Raw genomic sequence first — 19,666 nt, 5'->3', positions numbered from 1 at the left:
TAGGGGGGTATGTATGCAGGATGATAGGGGTATATGAGCAGGATGATGGCATATAAGCAGGATGATGGCATATAAGAAGGATGATGGCATATAAGAAGGATGATGGAGTATAGGAGCAGGATGATGGCGTATATGAGCAGGATGGGAGCACATACCAGGATGGCAGTATATAGCAAGATGGGGCTATACCAGGATGAGGGACATACTGTATATACAAGGCAGGAGGATCATTTCCAGGAAGGGGTACCTTAGAAGAGAATTTGGGGACATTACCCCTATAACAGTGTCAGCAGCAGATCCTTGCCCCATAACAGTGGGTCATGACCACATTTTTTGCTTAAAATTTTATTTTTCTTCTCTAAAAACCAGGGTGCGTTTTATGGTCAGGTGCGTCTTATAGTCCGAAAAATACGGTAAGTCTGCACCGCACCGGGCAGATGCCAGCTGAGTTACAGAGTCAGCATCTGCCTCTAACAGCAGCTCTAATTGCCAATGTTAGCCCCTTAAATGCAGCTGTCAATCTGTAATATGGGCATTTAAGCCATGCAAAATCCAGCTCCAATGAACTGACAATGAATAAAAAAAAATGATAAAAAGGATTAATTTGGAATCCTTTATATCAATTTTTTGGATAAAATCCAAAGCCCAAATGTGCATAAAAAGAGGACAATTCAAATCTCGTGCAAATCAAAGAGCCGTGACTACACCTAGCACTGCAATCAACGCGTTTCTGCTTTTAAAAGCTCCTAATCCTCTTTTTATGCACATTTGTGATTCGGAATATATCTGGAAAAAAAATAAAAAATAATTTTATTCCATGGAACTGGATTTTTATTCTGTTGTTTATTACGTCCTGGCGTCGATGTCCTCTGTGCATAATCTCACAAGATTTATTGCGGTGAGCTGGTTTTACTCTTTTTTATGAAACTTCTTTGTTTCCTTTTTAAAACTCCATTGTATTAATTTATGACCACAGTCCACATCAAGGTTAAGCTACACATTAATGTAGTCATAAATCAAGTGAGAGAGGATCACAAAAAGACAGGTAAAAGGGTTACAAACTCCCCATTGCAACAAGCTCACTGACAGATTCTCAGATAACTTATTCTAAAGGGAAACCAAGAGCCTGGGAAAGCCAAAGGGTGCAAAATTATTACTGTAACACAATTGAAAAAAAATTTTTTGCCCAAAACACATGAAAAAAAAAAAAAACGTTCCTCAAGGTGTAAGTGTCCATCAATAGAAGTAGTCAGGGTCTTAATTCTCACCTCTTGATTTGAAGCACATAACAAGGTGTCAAACTGTCCTGAAGAAACAAAGTTTTTCGATCCGTCTGTTGACACATAAGTGATCTTCTGGCCTGTCTTTTCCAGTTCTTCCAAAAAACTGTAAAACATTACGTAGAAAATCTAATATATAAAGCTGAATGTGTGTGTGTCTGTCTGTCTGTCTGTCTGCCTGCCTGCCTGTCTGCCTGTCTGTCTGTCTGTCTGTCTGTCTGTCTGTCTGTCTGTCTGTCTGTCTGTCTGCCTGCCTGCCTGCCTGCCTGCCTGCCTGCCTGCCTGCCTGCCTGCCTGCCTGCCTGCCTGCCTGCCTGTCTGCCTGTCTGCCTGTCTGTCTGCCTGCCTGCCTGCCTGTCTGGGATTGGCATCCGCACCGTCGCAGCTACAGCCACAAAATTTTGCACACTCACACTTCTGGACCCCGAGAGCGTCATAGGCTATGTTTCGAGGGGAAATTTTAACCCCGCTCTTTACAGTTATTCGCCAAAAAACTTGCCTCCATTAAAGCGAATGGAGCTGGGAGCCACAGTGCAGCCAGAACTTCAGAAAAATGCGCAGCCACGCCCTTATATGGAATGTTGGCGTGTCACAATGCAGCCAGGGAAAGAGGCAGACACAGACAGGGTAAGAAAGACATAGACAGGGTAAAAGACAGACACAAAGAGACAGACAGACAAAGAGACAGACAGACAGGGAAAAAAAGGGAGTGACAGACAGGGAAAGTGACAGACAGGGAAAGTGACAGACAGGGAAAGTGACAGACAGGGAAAGTGACAGACAGGGAAAGTGACAGACAGGGAAAGTGACAAAGAGATAGAGAGAGAGTGACAGAGAGATATATACAGAGGGGGAGACAGACAGAGGATGGGAGAGAAACCGAGAGACAATTACTATCCCGGGCAGCGCCGGGTGCTATGTTGTGAGGTGAAAATTTAACCCCGCGCGTTCCAATTTACCAATCAATTTTGCCCCTATCTACATAATGGGGAAAAAGTGAAACGAAAAGTGTTGGGGGCAAATTGACAGCTGCCACATGTGAACAAGGGGGACTTAAAGAATGAGAGCGATGGCGCCAAAGAGTATATACCGTACAGTTGCTAAGGTGGGACCCCGACATGGGATACTCACCACACTCGGGAATATGAACACACACACAAAATGCGCCACACACTACCACGTGCCTGAACACATATACCACCCTCAGCACACATCTCACCACACATACACCAACCTCGCCACATAATCACCCTAAAAACACACAAGTCTGATATTATCCTTCAAAAATAAAAATCTGATTAATAAGCAGCCAAACTACAAGAACAACAAATGTACCATATAGGAAATACAGCAGCTGTCAGTCACATGACCTGTCTATATGTGTATGTGTGAGCTAATATATACTGTCAGGGGGGAGGGCTTTCTGTTGCCTGGAGATTTATCAGGCTGCCAATAGCAACCAATCACAGCTCAGCTTCTATTTTGCTACAGTTCATTAATCTGAGCTCTGATTGGTTAATATAGGCAACAAAAGACATTCTCAGTATGTGTGAGGTCATAGGATGTTAAATCTGTGTGGAATATCTGTGGTGTTGAAATATATGTTGTGAAATGCTTCTATTAGTTTAGTTTTTGCCTTTTAATAATTACATTTCTATCTGTTTTGTGGTTTTTGTGTACAGAGAAGGGAATTTTGTTTACTTACCGTAAATTCCTTTTCTTCTAGCTCCAATTGGGAGACCCAGACAATTGGGTGTATAGCTACTGCCTCCGGAGGCCACACAAAGTATTACACTTAAAAGTGTAAGGCCCCTCCCCTTCTGGCTATACACCCTCCCGTGGGATCACGGGCTCCCCAGTTTTAGTGCAAAAGCAAGAAGGAGGAAAGCCAATAACAGGTTTAAAGACAAATTCAATCCGAAGAAACATCGGAGAAGTGAAACCATTCAACATGAACAACATGTGAACCCGAAAAACCAAAAATTCCTAAGAAAACAGGGCGGGTGCTGGGTCTCCCAATTGGAGCTAGAAGAAAAGGAATTTACGGTAAGTAAACAAAATTCCCTTCTTTTTCGCTCCTAATTGGGAGACCCAGACAATTGGGACGTCCAAAAGCAGTCCCTGGGTGGGTAAAAGAATACCTCGTGATAGGGCCGTGAAACAGCCCTGTCCTACAGGTGGGCGACCGCCGCCTGAAGGACCTGTCTACCTAGGCTGGCGTCCGCCGAAGCGTAGGTATGCACCTGATAATGCTTGGTAAAAGTGTGCAGACTCGACCAGGTAGCCGCCTGGCACACCTGCTGAGCCGTAGCCTGGTGCCGTAATGCCCAGGACGCACCCACGGCTCTGGTAGAATGGGCCTTCAGCCCTGAAGGAATCGGAAGCCCCGCAGAACGGTAGGTTTCAAGAATTGGTTCCTTGATCCACCGCGCTAGGGTGGATTTTGAAGCTTGCGACCCTTTACGCTGACCAGCGACAAGGACAAAGAGTGCATCCGAGCGGCGTAAGGGCGCCGTGCGGGAAATGTAGATCCTGAGTGCTCTGACCAGATCTAACAAATGCAAACCTTTCTCAACTTGATGGACTGGATGAGGACACAAGGAAGGTAATGTGACATCCTGATTGAGATGAAAGGAGGATACCACCTTAGGGAGAAACTCAGGAATCGGACGTAGAACCACCTTGTCCTGGTGAAAAACCAGGAAGGGAGATTTGCATGAGAGTGCCGCTAGCTCGGACACTCTCCGAAGAGACGTGACCGCTACTAGAAAGGCCACTTTCTGTGAAAGACGAGAAAGGGAAACATCTTGGAGAGCAATTAGAACCTTGTTCAGATCCCAGGGCTCTAACGGCCGCTTGTAAGGAGGAACGATATGACAAACTCCTTGCAGGAACGTGCGTACCTGAGTAAGACGTGCTATGCGTCTCTGAAAAAATACAGATAACGCTGAGACTTGTCCTTTAAGGGAGCTGAGCGACAAACCTTTTTCCAACCCGGATTGCAGGAAGGAAAGAAAAGTAGGCAATTCAAAAGGCCAGGGAGAAACTCCCTGAACAGCGCACCAAGATAAGAAAATTTTCCACGTCCTGTGGTAGATCTTGGCGGAGGCTGGTTTTCTAGCCTGTTTCATGGTATCAATAACCTTTCGAGATAATCCTGAAGACGCTAGGATCCAGGACTCAATGGCCACACAGTCAGGTTCAGGGCCGCAGAATTCAGATGGAAAAACGGCCCTTGAGATAGCAAGTCTGGTCTTTCTGGTAGTGCCCATGGTTGGCCTACCGTGAGGTGCCACAGATCTGGGTACCACGATCTCCTCGGCCAGTCTGGAGCGACGAGGATGGCGCGACGGCAGTCGGCCCTGATCTTGCGCAACACTCTGGGTAACAATGCCAGAGGTGGGAACACGTAAGGCAGCCGGAATTGCGATCAATCCTGAACTAAGGCGTCTGCCGCCAGAGCTTGGGGATCGTGAGACCGTGCCATGAAAACCGGGACCTTGTTGTTGTGCCGTGACGCCATCAGGTCGACGTCCGGCATCCCCCAGCGGCGACAGATCTCCTGAAACACATCCGGGTGAAGGGACCATTCCCCTGCGTCCATGCCCTGGCGACTGAGGAAGTCTGCTTCCCAGTTTTCCACGCCTGGGATGTGAACTGCGGATATGGTGGAAGCCTTGTCTTCCACCCACGACAGAATCCGTCGTACCTCCTGGAAGGCTTGTCGACTGCGTGTTCCCTCTTGGTGGTTGATGTACGCTACCGCTGTGGAGTTGTCCGACTGAATTCGGATCTGCTTGCCTTCCAGCCACTGCTGGAAGGCTTGAAGTGCCAGATACACTGCTCTGATTTCCAGGACATTGATCTGAAGGGTGGACTCTTCCTGAGTCCACGTCCCTTGAGCCCTGTGGTGGAGAAACACTGCTCCCCACCCTGATAGACTCGCATCTGTCGTGACTACTTCCCAGGATGGGGGTAGAAAGGACTTTCCTTTTGACAAAGCGGTGGGAAGAAGCCACCACCGAAGAGATTCCTTGGCCGCCTGAGAAAGGGAGACGTCTCTGTCTAGAGACGTCGACTTCCCGTCCCATTGGCGGAGAATGTCCCATTGCAGTGGGCGGAGATGAAACTGCGCGAAGGGGACTGCCTCCATTGCTGCTACCATCTTCCCTAGGAAGTGCATGAGGCGTCTCAAGGGGTGTGACTGGCCTTGCAGGAGAGATTGCACCCCTGTCTGCAGCGAACGCTGCTTGTCCAGTGGAAGCTTCACTATCGCTGAGAGAGTATGAAACTCCATGCCAAGATATGTTAGCGACTGGGTCGGGGTTAGATTTGACTTTGAGAAGTTGATGATCCACCCGAAACTCTGGAGAGTCTCCAGCGCAACGTTCAGGCTGTGTTGGCATGCCTCTTGAGAGGGTGCCTTGACAAGTAGATCGTCCAAATACGGGATCACAGAGTGACCCTGAGAGTGCAGGACTGCTACTACTGCTGCCATGACCTTGGTGAAGACACGTGGGGCTGTCGCCAGCCCGAAAGGCAGAGCTACGAACTGAAGGTGTTCGTCTCCTAAAACGAAGCGCAGAAAACGCTGGTGCTCTGGGGCAATCGGCACGTGGAGATAAGCATCCTTGATGTCTATAGATGCTAGGAAATCTCCTTGAGACATTGAGGCGATGACGGAGCGGAGAGATTCCATCCGGAACCGCCTGGTCTTTACGTGCTTGTTGAGCAGTTTTAGATCCAGAACGGGACGGAATGAGCCGTCCTTTTTTGGCACCACAAACAAGTTGGAGTAAAAACCGTGACCTTGTTCCTGAAGAGGAACGGGGGTCACCACTCCTTCCGCTTTTAGAGTGGACACCGCTAGCCGCAGAGCCTCGGCTCGGTCGGGAGGTGGAGAAGTTCTGAAGAAGCGAGTTGGAGGACGAGAGCTGAACTCTATCCTATCCTGTACCCGTGAGACAGAATGTCTCTCACCCAACGGTCTGTGACCTGTGGCAGCCAAATGTCGCCAAAGCGGGAGAGCCTGCCACCGACCGAGGATGCGGAGAGAGGAGGCCGAGAGTCAGGAGGAAGCCGCCTTGGTAGCGGGTCTTCCGGCTGTCTTTTTCGGGCGTGACTGAGTCCGCCAAGAATCTGAGCTCCTCTGATCCTTTTGAGTCCTTTTGGACGAGGAGAATTGGGACCTGCCTGAGCCTCGAAAGGACCGAAACCCCGACTGTGCTCTCCTCTGTTGGGGTTTGTTTTGTCTGGGCTGAGGTAAGGAAGAATCTTTACCCTTGGAGTGCTTAATGATTTCATCTAAGCGCTCCCCAAACAGTCGGTCACGAGAAAATGGCAAACTGGTTAAACATTTTTTGGAAGCAGAATCTGCCTTCCATTCCCTCAACCATAAGGCTCTGCGTAAAACCACGGAGTTGGCTGATGCCACTGCCGTACGGCTTGTAGAGTCTAGAACAGCATTAATTGCGTAAGACGCAAATGCAGACATATGAGAGGTTAAGGATGCCACCTGCGGAGCAGATGTACGTGTGACCGTGTCAATCTGGGTAAGACCAGCTGAAATAGCTTGGAGTGCCCATACGGCTGCGAATGCCGGAGCCAAAGACGCGCCAATAGCCTCATAGATGGATTTCAACCAGAGCTCCATCTGTCTGTCCGTGGCATCTTTAAGTGAAGCCCCATCTTCCACCGCAACTAAGGATCTAGCCGCAAGCCTAGAGATTGGAGGATCCACCTTGGGACACTGGGTCCAGCTCTTGACCACATCAGGGGGAAAAGGATAACGTGTATCCTTAAGCCGTTTGGAAAAACGCTTATCCGGATAAGCGTGGTGTTTCTGGATTGCCTCTCTAAAGTCAGAGTGGTCCAGAAATACACTTAATTTACGCTTGGGATACCTGAAATGGAATTTCTCCTGCTGTGAAGCTGTCTCCTCCGCAGGAGGAGGAGGGGGAGAAATATCCAACATTTTATTGATGGACGCTATAAGATCATTAACTATGACGTCACCATCAGGTGTATCCAAATTGAGAGCGGTCTCAGGATCAGAATCCTGACCAGCCATCTCTGCCTCATCATACAGAGAGTCCTGCTGGGACCCTGACCAGTGTGACGAAGTCGAGGGCCGCTCATAGCGGGCTCGTTTAGGCTGTCTGGGACTGTCGTCCGTGTCAGAGCCATCCCCCTGGGATGCCACAGATACCCCCGGATCCCGGAGCTGTTCCAACTGAGGGGGACCGGGGAGTAAAGAGTTAACAGAGTCCATGGTCTGAGTTACTGGTCTGGACTGCAATGTTTCAAGAATTTTAGTCATAGTCTCAGACATTCTGTCGGCAAAGGCTGCAAACTCCGTCCCTGTCACCTGGACAGTATTCACAGGAGGTACTGCCTGAGTCACCTCCAGCAGAGGCCCCGGCTGAGCAAGTGCCACAGGGGCCGAGCACTGCACACAGTGGGGGTCAGTGGAACCTGCCGGTAGACCAGCCCCACATGCGGTACAAGCAGCATAGAAAGCCTGTGCCTTGGCACCTTTGCTTTTTGCGGTCGACATGCTGTTGTGTCCTCTGTTAGTAATCTAGGAGGATATATAGCAGAGAATCTCCAGCGACCGTACAGTGCAATGTATAGCTGCAAGCAAACAATACAAATATACACTTCGGTACCAGTGGGGGTCAGCCCTTGAGGGCAGCTTACCGCCCGCTGAAAAGCGGGTGTGTGTGCACCAGAATCCCGTGTCTGGGTCTCCCAGTCTCCTCTCTCCAGCTCAGACTGCACATGTAATGGCTGCCGGCGTCTTGTGAAGAGGGGCGGACCGTGGGCGTGCCTCAGACGAAAAGCGGGAAACTAGCGTCCCACTGTGCCCAGTGTGAGGGCTGGAGTATGTAAAGCAGACTCCAGCCCTCTGCGCTGACGATCTATACAGCGTACCGCCCCCACCCTGACTGGCAGGCCTGGGGGCGGGAACGAACCGAAACTAGGCCGCAAAAAGCCGGGGACTCGAGTAATAAGCGCGGCCGTCATATATGCACGGCCAGCGCGGAGGTCCCCGGCGCACCACAAGTCCCAGCCGCGCCGCAGCGCTACTGACAACAGCGGCCGCGCAGCAGTTTCATAAACATGTCCCCTCTCAGCAGAGCTGTAGATAGGCATGGCACCAGCGCGCAGCGCTGTAGTCCCCGGCGCACTAACACACCCAGCAATGCTGTGGTGTGCGCGCGATATGTACGGGGACACAGAGTACCTTGACGTAGCAGGGCCTTCCCTGACGATACTCAGCTCCATTCCAGCAGATTCTCCAAGGGCTGTGGATGGAGCACGGTCCCAGTGCCTGGAGACCGGTCAAATCCCACTTCACCCAGAGCCCGAAGGGGGATGGGGAAGGATGCAGCATGTGGGCTCCAGCCTCCGTACCCGCAATGGGTACCTCAACCTTAACAAACACCGCCGACAAAGAGTGGGGTGAGAAGGGAGCATGCTGGGGGCCCTAGTATGGGCCCTCTTTTCTTCCATCCGACATAGTCAGCAGCTGCTGCTGACTAAACAGTGGAGCTATGCATGTATGTGTGCCTCCTTCGCACAAAGCATGAAAACTGGGGAGCCCGTGATCCCACGGGAGGGTGTATAGCCAGAAGGGGAGGGGCCTTACACTTTTAAGTGTAATACTTTGTGTGGCCTCCGGAGGCAGTAGCTATACACCCAATTGTCTGGGTCTCCCAATTAGGAGCGAAAAAGAAATACATTTTTGTTAATACATTCTATTTTGTTAACAGCAGTTATTAACCCGGACGAAGCCGGGTAGTACAGCTAGTGTATATATAAATCTAATATATAAAGCTGAGTGTGTGTGTGTGTGTGTGTGTGTGTGTGTGTGTGTGTGTGTGTGTGTGTGTGTGTGTGTGTGTGTGTGTATGTCCGGGATTGGCATCTGCACCGTCGCAGCTACAGCCACAAAATTTTGCACACTCACACGTCTGGACCCCGAGAGCGTCATAGGCTATGTTTTGAGGGGAAATTTTAAACCCGCTCTTTACAGTTATTCGCCAAAAAACCTGCCTCCATTAAAGCGAATGGAGCTGGGAGCCACAGTGCTGCCAGAAATTCAGAAGAATGCGCAGCCACGCCCTTATATGGAATTTTGGCGTGTCACAATGCAGCCAGGGAAAGAGGCAGACACAGAGAGTAAGAAATGAGGCAGACACAGACAGGGTAAGAAACAGACACAAAGACAGACACAGACAAAGAGAAAGACTGACAGGGAAAGGGACTGACAGGGAAAGAGAGAGACAGGTTAAGAGAGACACAGACAGGTAAAGAGACAGACACAAGGAAACAGACAGACACGGAAAGAGAGGGAAAGAGACAGACAGGGTAAGAGACAGACAAAGACAGGGAAAGAGACAGAGGGAAAGAGAGGGAAAGAGACAGACAGGAAAAGTGAAAGAGATAGATAGACAGGGAAAGAGATAGATAGACAGACAGGGAAAGAGATTGAGACAGACGGAGAAGGAGACAGACAGTCAGAGACAGACAGGGAAAGAGACAGACAGACAAAGAGAGAGACAGAGACATATATACATAGGGGGAGACAGACAGACAGAATGGGAGAGAAACAGAGAGACAGTTACTATCCCGGGCGTTAATACATTCTATTTATACATTCTGAATGAAAAAATTATTCTTTATTCGTCAAAGATAAAAAAGGTTCTTCCATAATAGTAAAATCCAATTTACATCGCAGGGTAGAAAAGAAAATCGGATTTTTGTGTACTCACCGTAAAATCGTTTTCTCTTAGCCATCATTGGGGGACACAGGACCATGGGTGTTATGCTGCTTATCCATAGGAGGACACTAAGTAGATGCAAAGATGTTAGCTTTTTTCTCTCAGGTGTATACTGCAGGGGAGGAGCTAACATCTTTGCATCTACTTAGTGTCCTCATATGGATAAGCAGCATAACACCCATGGTCCTGTGTCCCCCAATGATGGCTAAGAGAAAACGATTTTACGGTGAGTACACAAAAATCCGTTTTTCTCTGACGCCTCATTGGGGGACACAGGACTATGGGACGTCCTAAAGCAGTTCATGGGTGGGAAACATAAAAGAAGACAACACAACCCAAGGACTAGGAACCAGTCCCAGACAGCCTGGAGCGCCTACTAAGAGAGGAGCTCTACTGCTGTTTGCAGAATTTTCCTACCCAGATTTGCCTCAGTTGAAACCTGGGTATGGACTCTGTAATGCTTTGAAAACGTATGTAGGCTAGACCAGGTCGCAGCCTTACACACCTGTTCCACTGAAGCCTGATGCCGAATGGCCCACGAAGCGCCAACTGCTCGCGTGGAATGAGCCCGCAGCCCACTAGGATTGGGCTTGAGTTGCAAGCGGTAGACTTCCTGGATCGCAGAGCGAATCCAGCGAGCCAGAGTCACCTTTGAAGCTGCCTGTCCCTTCTTAGGCCCCTCAGGAATGACGAACAAGAAGGGAATTTTGTTACTTACCGTAAATTCCTTTTCTTCTAGCTCCTATTGGGAGACCCAGACGATTGGGTGTATAGCTACTGCCTCCGGAGGCCACACAAAGCATTACACTAAAAAGTGTAAGGCCCCTCCCCTTCTGGCTATACACCCCCAGTGGGATCACTGGCTCACCAGTTTTAGTGCAAAAGCAAGAAGGAGGAAAGCCAATAACTGGTTTAAACAAATTCACTCCGAAGTAACATCGGAGAACTGAAAACCATTCAACATGAACAACATGTGTACCCGAAACAACCAAAAATCCCGAAGGAAACAGGGCGGGTGCTGGGTCTCCCAATAGGAGCTAGAAGAAAAGGAATTTACGGTAAGTAACAAAATTCCCTTCTTCTTCGGCGCTCCATTGGGAGACCCAGACGATTGGGACGTCCAAAAGCTGTCCCTGGGTGGGTAAAGAAATACCTCATGTTAGAGCTGCAAAGACAGCCCTCCCCAACGGGGAGGCAACTGCCGCCTGCAGGACTCTTCTACCTAGGCTGGCGTCCGCCGAAGCATAGGTATGCACCTGATAATGTTTGGTGAAAGCGTGCAGACTCGACCAGGTAGCTGCCTGGCGCACCTGTTGAGCCGTAGCCTGGTGTCGTAATGCCCAGGACGCACCCACGGCTCTGGTAGAATGGGCCTTCAGCCCTGATGGAACCGGAAGCTCAGCAGAACGGTAGGCTTCAATAATTGGTTCCTTGATCCATCGAGCCAGGATGGCTTTGGAAGCCTGCGACCCTTTGCGCTGACCAGCGACAAGTATAAGAGTGCATCCGAGCGGCGCAGGTGCGCCGTGCGGGAAAAGTAGATTCTGAGCGCTCTCCTCAGATCCAACAAATGCAAATCCTTTTCATACCGATGAACTGGATGATGACAAAAGGAAGGTAAGGAGATATCCTGATGAGATGAAAGAGGGATACCACCTTAGGGAGAAACCCCGGAATCAGGAGCAGCACTACCATGTCTTGGTGACACACCAGGAAAGGAGCTTTGGAGACCGCGCTGCAAGCTCGGACACTCTCTGAAGAGACGTGACCGTTACCAAAAAAGCCACCCTCTGTGACAGTCGAGAAGGTGAAAAAACATCCCTCAGAGGCCCTAAGGGCGGCTCCTGGAGAGTAATTAGTACCCTGTGCAGAACCCATGGGTCTAACGGCCTCTTATACGGAGGGACAATGTGACCAACCCCCTGCAGGAACGTGCGTACCTGAGGAAGTCGTACTATGCGATTCTGAAAGAATACAGACAGCGCTGGGACTCGTCCGTTAAGGGAGCCGAGCGACAAACCTTTTCCCAAACCAGATTGCAGGAAGGAAGGAAAAGTAGGCAATGCAAATGTCCAGGGAGACACTCCCTGAGCAGAGCGCTAAGAGAAGCATATCTTCCACGTCTTGTGGTAGATGTTGGCAGACGTCAGCTGCCTAGCCCGTCTCATGGTGGCAATGACGACTTGAGATAATCCTGAAGACGCCAGGATCTCGGACTCGATGGCCACACAGTCAGGATCAGGGCCGTAGAATTCAGTGGAAAAAACGGCCCTTAGGACAGTAAGTCTGGCTGGTCTGAGGGTGCCCACGGTTGGTCGACCGTGAGATGCCACATAACCGGGAACCACAACCTCCTCGGCCAGTCTGGGACGACGAGGACGGCGCGGCGGCAAGCGGAGCTAAGCTTGCGTAGCACCCTGGGCAACAGTGCCAGAGGTAGAACACCTAGGGCAGCTGGAACTGCGACCAATCCTGAACTAGGGCGCCTGCCGCCAGAGCACTTTGCTCGTGAGACCGCGCCATGAAAATCGGGACCTTGTTGTTGTGCCGAGACGCCATTAGGTCGACTTCCGGCATTCCCCAGCGGCTACAGATTTCCTGACAGCATTCTGGGTGCAGAGGCCATTCCCCTGCGTCCATACCCAGGCGACTGAGGAAGTCTGCTTCACAATTTCCTACGCCTGGGATGTGAACTGCGGATATGGTGGATGCTCTGTTCTCCACCCACATCAGAGTCCGCCGGATTGCCTGGTAGGCTTGGCGATGCGTGTTCCGCCTTGGTGGACGATGTCTGCCACCGCTGTGGAATTGTCCGACTGAATTCGGATCTATTTTCCTTCCAGCCACTGCTGGAAGGCTTGCAGGGCAAGATACACTGCCCAGATTTCCAGAGCATTGATCTGAAGGATGGACTCCTTGACCGTCTGAGAAGGGAAACGTTCCTGACTAGGGACGTCGACTCCCCAACCCATTGGCAAAGCATGCCCCATTGAAGTGGACGCAGATGAAACTGCGCGAAAGTGACTGCCTCTGCATGAGACGTCTTAAGGGGTGTGACTGGCCTTGAAGGAGAGACAGCACCCCCGTCTGTAGTGAACGCTGCTTGTCCAGCGGCAGCTTCACTATCGCTGAGAGAGTGTGAAACTCCATGCTCAGATATGACGGCGATTGGGACGGTGCCCAATATAACCTTGAAAAGATGATGATCCACCCGAAACTCTGGAGAGTCTCCAGCGCCACGTTCAGGCTGTGTTGGCATGCCTCTTGAGAGAGTGCCTTGACAAGCGGATCGTCCCAGGAAGGATCACAGAGTGACCCTGAGAGTGCAGGACTGCTCCCACTGCTGCCCTGAACTTGGTGAAAACCCGTAGGGCTGTCGCCAGACCGAGGGGCAGGGCTACGCACTGAAGATGCCCGTGTTCAATAACGAAAACGTAGCAAACGCTGGTGCTCTGGAGCAATCGGCATGTGGAGATAAGCATCCTGATGTCTATTTATGCTAGGAAAACTCCTGGCGACATTGATGCAATGACGGAGCGGAGGATTACATCCGGAACCGCCTGGCCTTCACGTGCTTGTGAGCAGTGTTAGGACCATAACGGAACGGAAAGAGCCACCCCTTTTTTGGCACCCCAATCAGATTGGAGGAAAAAAACCGTGTCTTGTTCCTGAAGAGGAACAGGGATTACCACTTCTTCTGCCTGCAGAAGAGCATCGGCTCGGTGGGGGGAGCGCTGAAGAATCGCGTCGGAGGACGAGAACAGAGCTCTATCCTGTACACGTGAGACAAAATGTCTCTCACCCACCGGTCTGTGACCTGTGGCACCTAGATGTCCCCAGCGGGAGACTGCCACTAACCGCGGATGCGGAGAGAGAGAGCTGACAGTCATGAGGAGACCGCCTTGGTAGCGGATCCTCCTGCTGCCTTCCTTGGGCGTGATTGAGCCCGGCCGGAATCTGAGCCACTCTGAGCCTTTTGAGCCATTTTGGACGAGGACAATTGGGACCTGCCCGAGCCTGGGAAGGACCAACCTCGACTGTCCCTCCAGGACAGCATTACTAGGGTAAGTCGCAATGCAGACATTGCGAGGTTAAGGACACCACCTGCGGCACAGATGTACATGTGCTCAAGACAAGCTGCGTAAGCCCAGCTGAAATAGGTGAGAGTGCCCACGCTGCTGCGAATGCCGGAGCAACCGACACGCTGATAGCTTCACAGACAGATTTCAACCAGAGGTCCCTCTGTCAGTCAATGGCATCTTTAAGTGAAGATCCATCTGCACTGCAACTATGGATCTAGCCGCAAGCCTGGAGATTGGGGGATCCACTTTTGGACCCTGGGTCTAGCGCTTTACCACGTCAGGTGAAAGGGATAACGTGTATCCTTAAAACGTTTGGAGAAAAACGTTTATTTGGTAAGCGTGGTGTGTCTGAGCTGCTTCTCTGAAGTCAGCGCCAGAAAAATACGCAATATACGCATGAGTACTGAAAAAAGGATTTCTCCTGCTGTGAAGCTGACTCCTCCAATGGGGGAGCTGAGGGAGAAAAATCCAACCTTCCATTGATGGACGCTATAAGATCCTTCACTATGGCGTCACCATCCGGTGCATCCGGATTGAGAGCGGTGTCAGGACCAAAGCCCTGATCAGCTACGTCTGCCTCATCATACAGAGAGTCCTCCTGCTGGGACCTTGACCAGTGATGAAGCCGAGCGCCGCACCCAGCGAGCTAGCTTAGGCTGTCTGGGACTGCCGTCCGTGTCAGAGCCTTCACCCTGGAAGCCTGGGACCCCCTGATTACGTTCCGAATGAGGGTGGCCATGGAGCATTAATCTAGATTGCCCATGGCCTGTCTGGACTGCAAAGTCTCTATCCCATGACAATCCATCAGCCGAAACTGCCACTCAGTCCCTGTCCCTGGACAGGGTTCACGGATGGTTCCATTGGCCACCTCTAGTAGAGACCCCGGCTGACTAAGTGCTACAGGGGAGCTTGCACACAATGGGGGTCAGTGGAACCTGCCGGTGGAACAGTATCACATGCAGGAAAAAACAGCATAGGAAGCCCTGTTGCTTTTTTGCTGCTGTATTCAATCCATCTATGCAATGTATAGCATACAAGCATAAACACTTCAGTACATGCAATACAAGCAGTATAGAAAGCCCGTGCCTTGGCACTCTTGCTTTTTTGCTGCTGTTGTCCAGTCATCTAGGAGAATAAAGCCCAGAGTAGCGACCGTACAGTGCAATGTATAGCATACAAGCATAAGTACAAATGGACATTTCAGCACCTGCAATACAAGCAGCCTATAAAGCCTGTGCCTTGGCACCCATGCTTTTTTGCTGCTGTTTTCCAGCCCTCTAGGAGAATATAGCCAAGAGTAGCGACCGTACAGTGCAGTGTATAGCATACAAGCATAAGTACAAATGAACACTTCAGCACATGTAATACAAGCAGCCTAGAAAACCTGTGCCTTAGCACCCTTGCGTTTTGCTGCTGTCATCTCGCCATCTAGGAGGGCATATAGCCAAAGATAGCGATCTACAGTGCAGTGTATAGCATACAAGCATCAAATACAAATGGACACTTCGGTATTTAGAGGGGTCAGCACTTCAGGTGCTGCTTACCGCCCGCCTATAACGCGGGTATGTGTTCGCCAGAGCCTTGTGTTGGTTGCCCAGAGCATGTCTCCGTTCCCCAGCTCGGACTGCGTGCAGTAATGGCTGCCGGCGTCCTTCTCCAGCTCGTGTGACGAGGGGCGGGCCGTGGGCGTGCCCCAGACACGAGCGGGAAACTGGCGTCCCACTGTGTCCAGTGAGGGGGCTGGAGAATGCAAAGCAGACTCCAGCCCTCGGCGCTGACTTTCTGTACAGCGTCCCGCCTCTCCCCTGACTGGCAGGGCTGGAGGCGGGAACGAAGCGAAAACTAGGCCGCAAAGCCGGGGACTCGAGTAATAAGCGCGGCCGTCCATGTGCACGGCCAGCGCGAAAGTCCCCGGCGCACCACAAGTCCCAGCCGCGCCACAATGTAAAAAACACCCAGCAGCGGCCGGCGCGGCAGTTCGCAATACATAAATTCACTCAGCTAAGCTGCAGTGAATAATAGCACGAGCGCACCGCGCTGTTACCCCCGGCGCACTAACACTCCCAGCAATGCTGGTGTGTGTGTGCGCGTTTGCCCGGGGACACAGAGTACCTTAATGTAGCAGGGCCCTGTCCCTGACGATACTCAGCTCCATATCCAGCAGGTTCTCTGGGTCTGTGGATGGAGCACGGTCTCCTGTGCCTGGAGACCGGTAAGATCCCACTTCCCTCAGAGCCCTCAGGGGGATGGGGAAGGAAAACAGCATGTGGGCTCCAGCCTCCGTACCAGCAATAGGTACCTCAACCTTACAAACCACAAGTGGGGTGAGAAGGGAGCATGCTGGGGGCCCTATATGGGCCCACTTTTCTTCCATCCGACATAGTCAGCAGCTGCTGCTGACTATAAACAGTGGAGCTATGCGTGGATGTCTGACCTCCTTCGCACAAAGCAGAAAAACTGGTGAGCCAGTGATCCCACTGGGGGTGTATAGCCAGAAGGGGAGGGGCCTTACACTTTTTAGTGTAATGCTTTGTGTGGCCTCCGGAGGCACTAGCTATACACCCAATCGTCTGGGTCTCCCAATGGAGCGCCGAAGAAAGAGTCAGTTTTCCTAAAGGGGGCTGTCCTGGATATGTAATATCTGAGAGCTCTGACGAGGTCTAACGAATGCAGAGACCTTTCCACCCTATGAATCGGGTGTGGACAAAAGGAAGGCAGAACAATGACCCCGTTCAAATGAAACGGGGTAAGAACCTTTGGAAGGAAATCCGGAAGGGGGCGCAGAACCACCTTGTCCTGGTGAAAGATCAGAAAAGGCTCGCGGCAAGAGAGTGCTGCTAGCTCTGAAACCCGTCTGATGGACGTAATTGCCACCAGGAATGTTACCTTCCAGGACAGAAAAGCAAGGGAGGATTCCTTGAGGGGTTCAAAGGGAGACCTCTGGAAAACGTCCAGAACGAGGTTGAGGTCCCATGGTTCCAGCGGCCGTTTGTACAGGGGAACTAGATGGGAAACGCCCTGGAGGAAGGTCTTGACTTGCGGTTTTTGAGCCAGGCGCATTGGTAGAAGATTGAGAGCGCTGAGACCTGCCCTTTAAGGGAACTGAGAGCCAACCCCGCTTGCAGGCCAGACTGTAGAAAATCGAGAATTCTGGGAATGGCCAGAGGCATAGGCTGGACGTTAGTTTCCCTGCACCATGAAAGGAAGATTTTCCACGTACGGTGGTAAATGCGGGATGAAGCAGGCTTTCGGGCGCTGATCATGGTGGAAATAACCGTGGGGGAGAATCCCGCTCTTGTTAATACCCAGGTCTCAATGGCCATGTCGTCAGCTTCAGGGCTCTGGAGTTCTGATGGGAAATGGGCCCTTGGGTCAGCAAGTCTGGGATGTCTGGAAGGCACCACGGTGCGTCTGTGAGCATTTGTACTAATTCGGCGTACCAGGCACGCCTGGGCCAGTCCGGTGCTATCAGTATCACCGGGACTCCCTCTGCCTTGATCTTCCTGATTACCCGCGGCAGCAGGGGTAGAGGTGGAAATATGTAAGGCAGGCGGAAGTGGTGCCAGGAGCAGACTAGAGCATCCGCACCGATGGACTGCGGGTCGCGTGACCTGGCTATGAACGCGGGTACCTTTGCATTCAACCTTGAGGCCATTAGGTCCACGTCTGGTGTGCCCCAGCGAGTGCAGATGTGTAGAAACACATCTGGGTGGAGAGACCATTCTCCGGCGGCCATGCCTTGGCGACTTAGAAAGTCTGCTGCCCAGTTCTCTACCCCCGGTATGTATACCGCTGATATCACTGATCCCGTCGATTCGGCCCAGCTGAGGATCTTGTGGGCCTCGAGTTAAGCCACTTTGCTGCGGGTGCCCCCCTGCCGATTGATATAGGCTACAGCTGTCGCATTGTCTGATTGGACTCGAATCTGACGACCCGCTAGCAGAGGGCAGAAAGCTCTGAGCGCGAGGAAGATCGCGCTGAGTTCCAGGATGTTTATGGGAAGGAAAGACTCCTGGAGCGTCCAACGTCCTTGAGCAGTGTGGTGCTGGTACACTGCTCCCCAGCCTAGGAGGCTGATGTCCGTGGTCAGGACCAGCCAGTTCACTGGGAGAAAAGATCTCCCCTTCGATAGGGATGAGGACCGAAGCCACCAGCGGAGTGCGTACCTGGCTGAAGGCGTCAGGTGAAGATTGTAAAGGAATCTAGCTCACCCACGTCTGACCTCACCGCACCTCAGACACGGATCCGGCCTTGCCCTGGCCACAGCAATGAGAAATGAAGGAAAGCGATCCAGCTGAGCGACCAGGTGATTAAGTGCAGTACAGACATGGCATAGTCGTGGTTAACGCGTTTCTGGCTTAACGCCCTTAATCATAACCATTATGATTAAGGGTGTTAAGCCAGAAACGCGTTAACCACGACTATGCCATGTCTGTACTGCACTGAAAAAAATCACCTGGTCACTCAGCTGGATCGCTTTTCTCCATTTGTCAGGTGAAGATGTCTGTCCAGGGAGAAGGACTCTTGTCCCAGGCTGCTAGAAGGGCTAGCTGCAGTGGGTGGAGGTGCAGTTGAGCAAAGGGTACTGCTTCCATAGCCGCCACCATCCTGCCGAGCACTTTCACGCTGAATCGAATGGAGCGAGACGGAGGACGTAGAAGGCAGCGTACCGCTCGTTGAAGAGCGATCGCCTTGTCCTGAGGAAGAAGGATCAAGCCCCGACGGGTGTCCAGGGACATGCCCAGGAAGGTGATGGATCGTGATGGGAATCGGGGATGATTTGTCCAGATTCACTAGCCACCCTAAGCGGGATAGGGTGTCCACAGTGATCTGTACGCTGGTTGAGCAGGCGCGGAAGGAGGGGGCCTTGATGAGGAGGTCGTCCAAGTAAGGGAGAACGACTACTCCCCTGGAGTGAAGGACGCTCACAGCGGACGCCATGACTTTGGTGAAGACCCTTGGTGTGGTGGCAAGGCCGAAGGGTAGAGCTACGAATTGAAAGTGGGAGTCCTGAATTGCGAAGCGGAGGAACTTTTGGTGATCTGGGGCGATGGGTATGTGCAGGTACGCGTCCTTGATGTCTATGGAGGCGAGGAATTCCCCTTCGACCATGGATGCAATAATGGATCTTAGGGACTCCATTCTGAGTCTCCGTATGTGCACATGTTTGTTTAGGTGTTTGAGGTCCAGGATAGGTCGAACTGACCCATCCTTTTTGGGGACCACAAAGAGGTTGGAATAAAAACCCCTGAACTTCTCGTCGTCTGGGACAGGTATTATCACTCCTGCTGTTTGGAGCGAGTGGATTGCTGAGAAAAAAACTTCGCATCGTTTTCGAGTCTTTGGGAGTTTGAGAGAAAGAATCGACTCTGTTCTATGTGGTAACCGGAAGACACAAGGTCTCGCACCCATTTGTCGTCTAAGGCGGCAGCCCAGATGTATTGAAAGAACTGCAGTCAACCTCCTACAATGAGTGTGTCTTCCGGGGCGCCGAAGGAGTCATGAGGGGGGAAAACGT

The 19,666-nt window shown here is 51.4% G+C and overlaps 1 protein-coding gene across 3 annotated transcripts in view; it reads right to left on the bottom strand.

The window, feature by feature from the left end:
- Nucleotides 1–860: 860 nt before the first annotated feature.
- Nucleotides 861–19,666, bottom strand: part of LOC142246135 (RNA exonuclease 5-like) — an 86,127-nt gene continuing 67,321 nt past the window's right edge. For 2 of the 3 annotated variants that reach the window (XM_075319155.1, XM_075319158.1), the window contains one exon: nucleotides 861–1,386. The gene's annotated coding sequence lies outside the window, so the exon portion shown is untranslated. Of the gene's footprint in view, nucleotides 1,387–10,057; nucleotides 10,135–19,666 lie in introns of all 3 variants that reach the window. The other variant, XM_075319156.1, reaches the window with a different exon arrangement.

Source organism: Anomaloglossus baeobatrachus, chromosome 7 (assembly GCF_048569485.1).
Source record: "Anomaloglossus baeobatrachus isolate aAnoBae1 chromosome 7, aAnoBae1.hap1, whole genome shotgun sequence".
Taxonomy (NCBI): domain Eukaryota; kingdom Metazoa; phylum Chordata; class Amphibia; order Anura; family Aromobatidae; genus Anomaloglossus; species Anomaloglossus baeobatrachus.
This window is presented reverse-complemented; position numbering and strand designations above follow the sequence as displayed.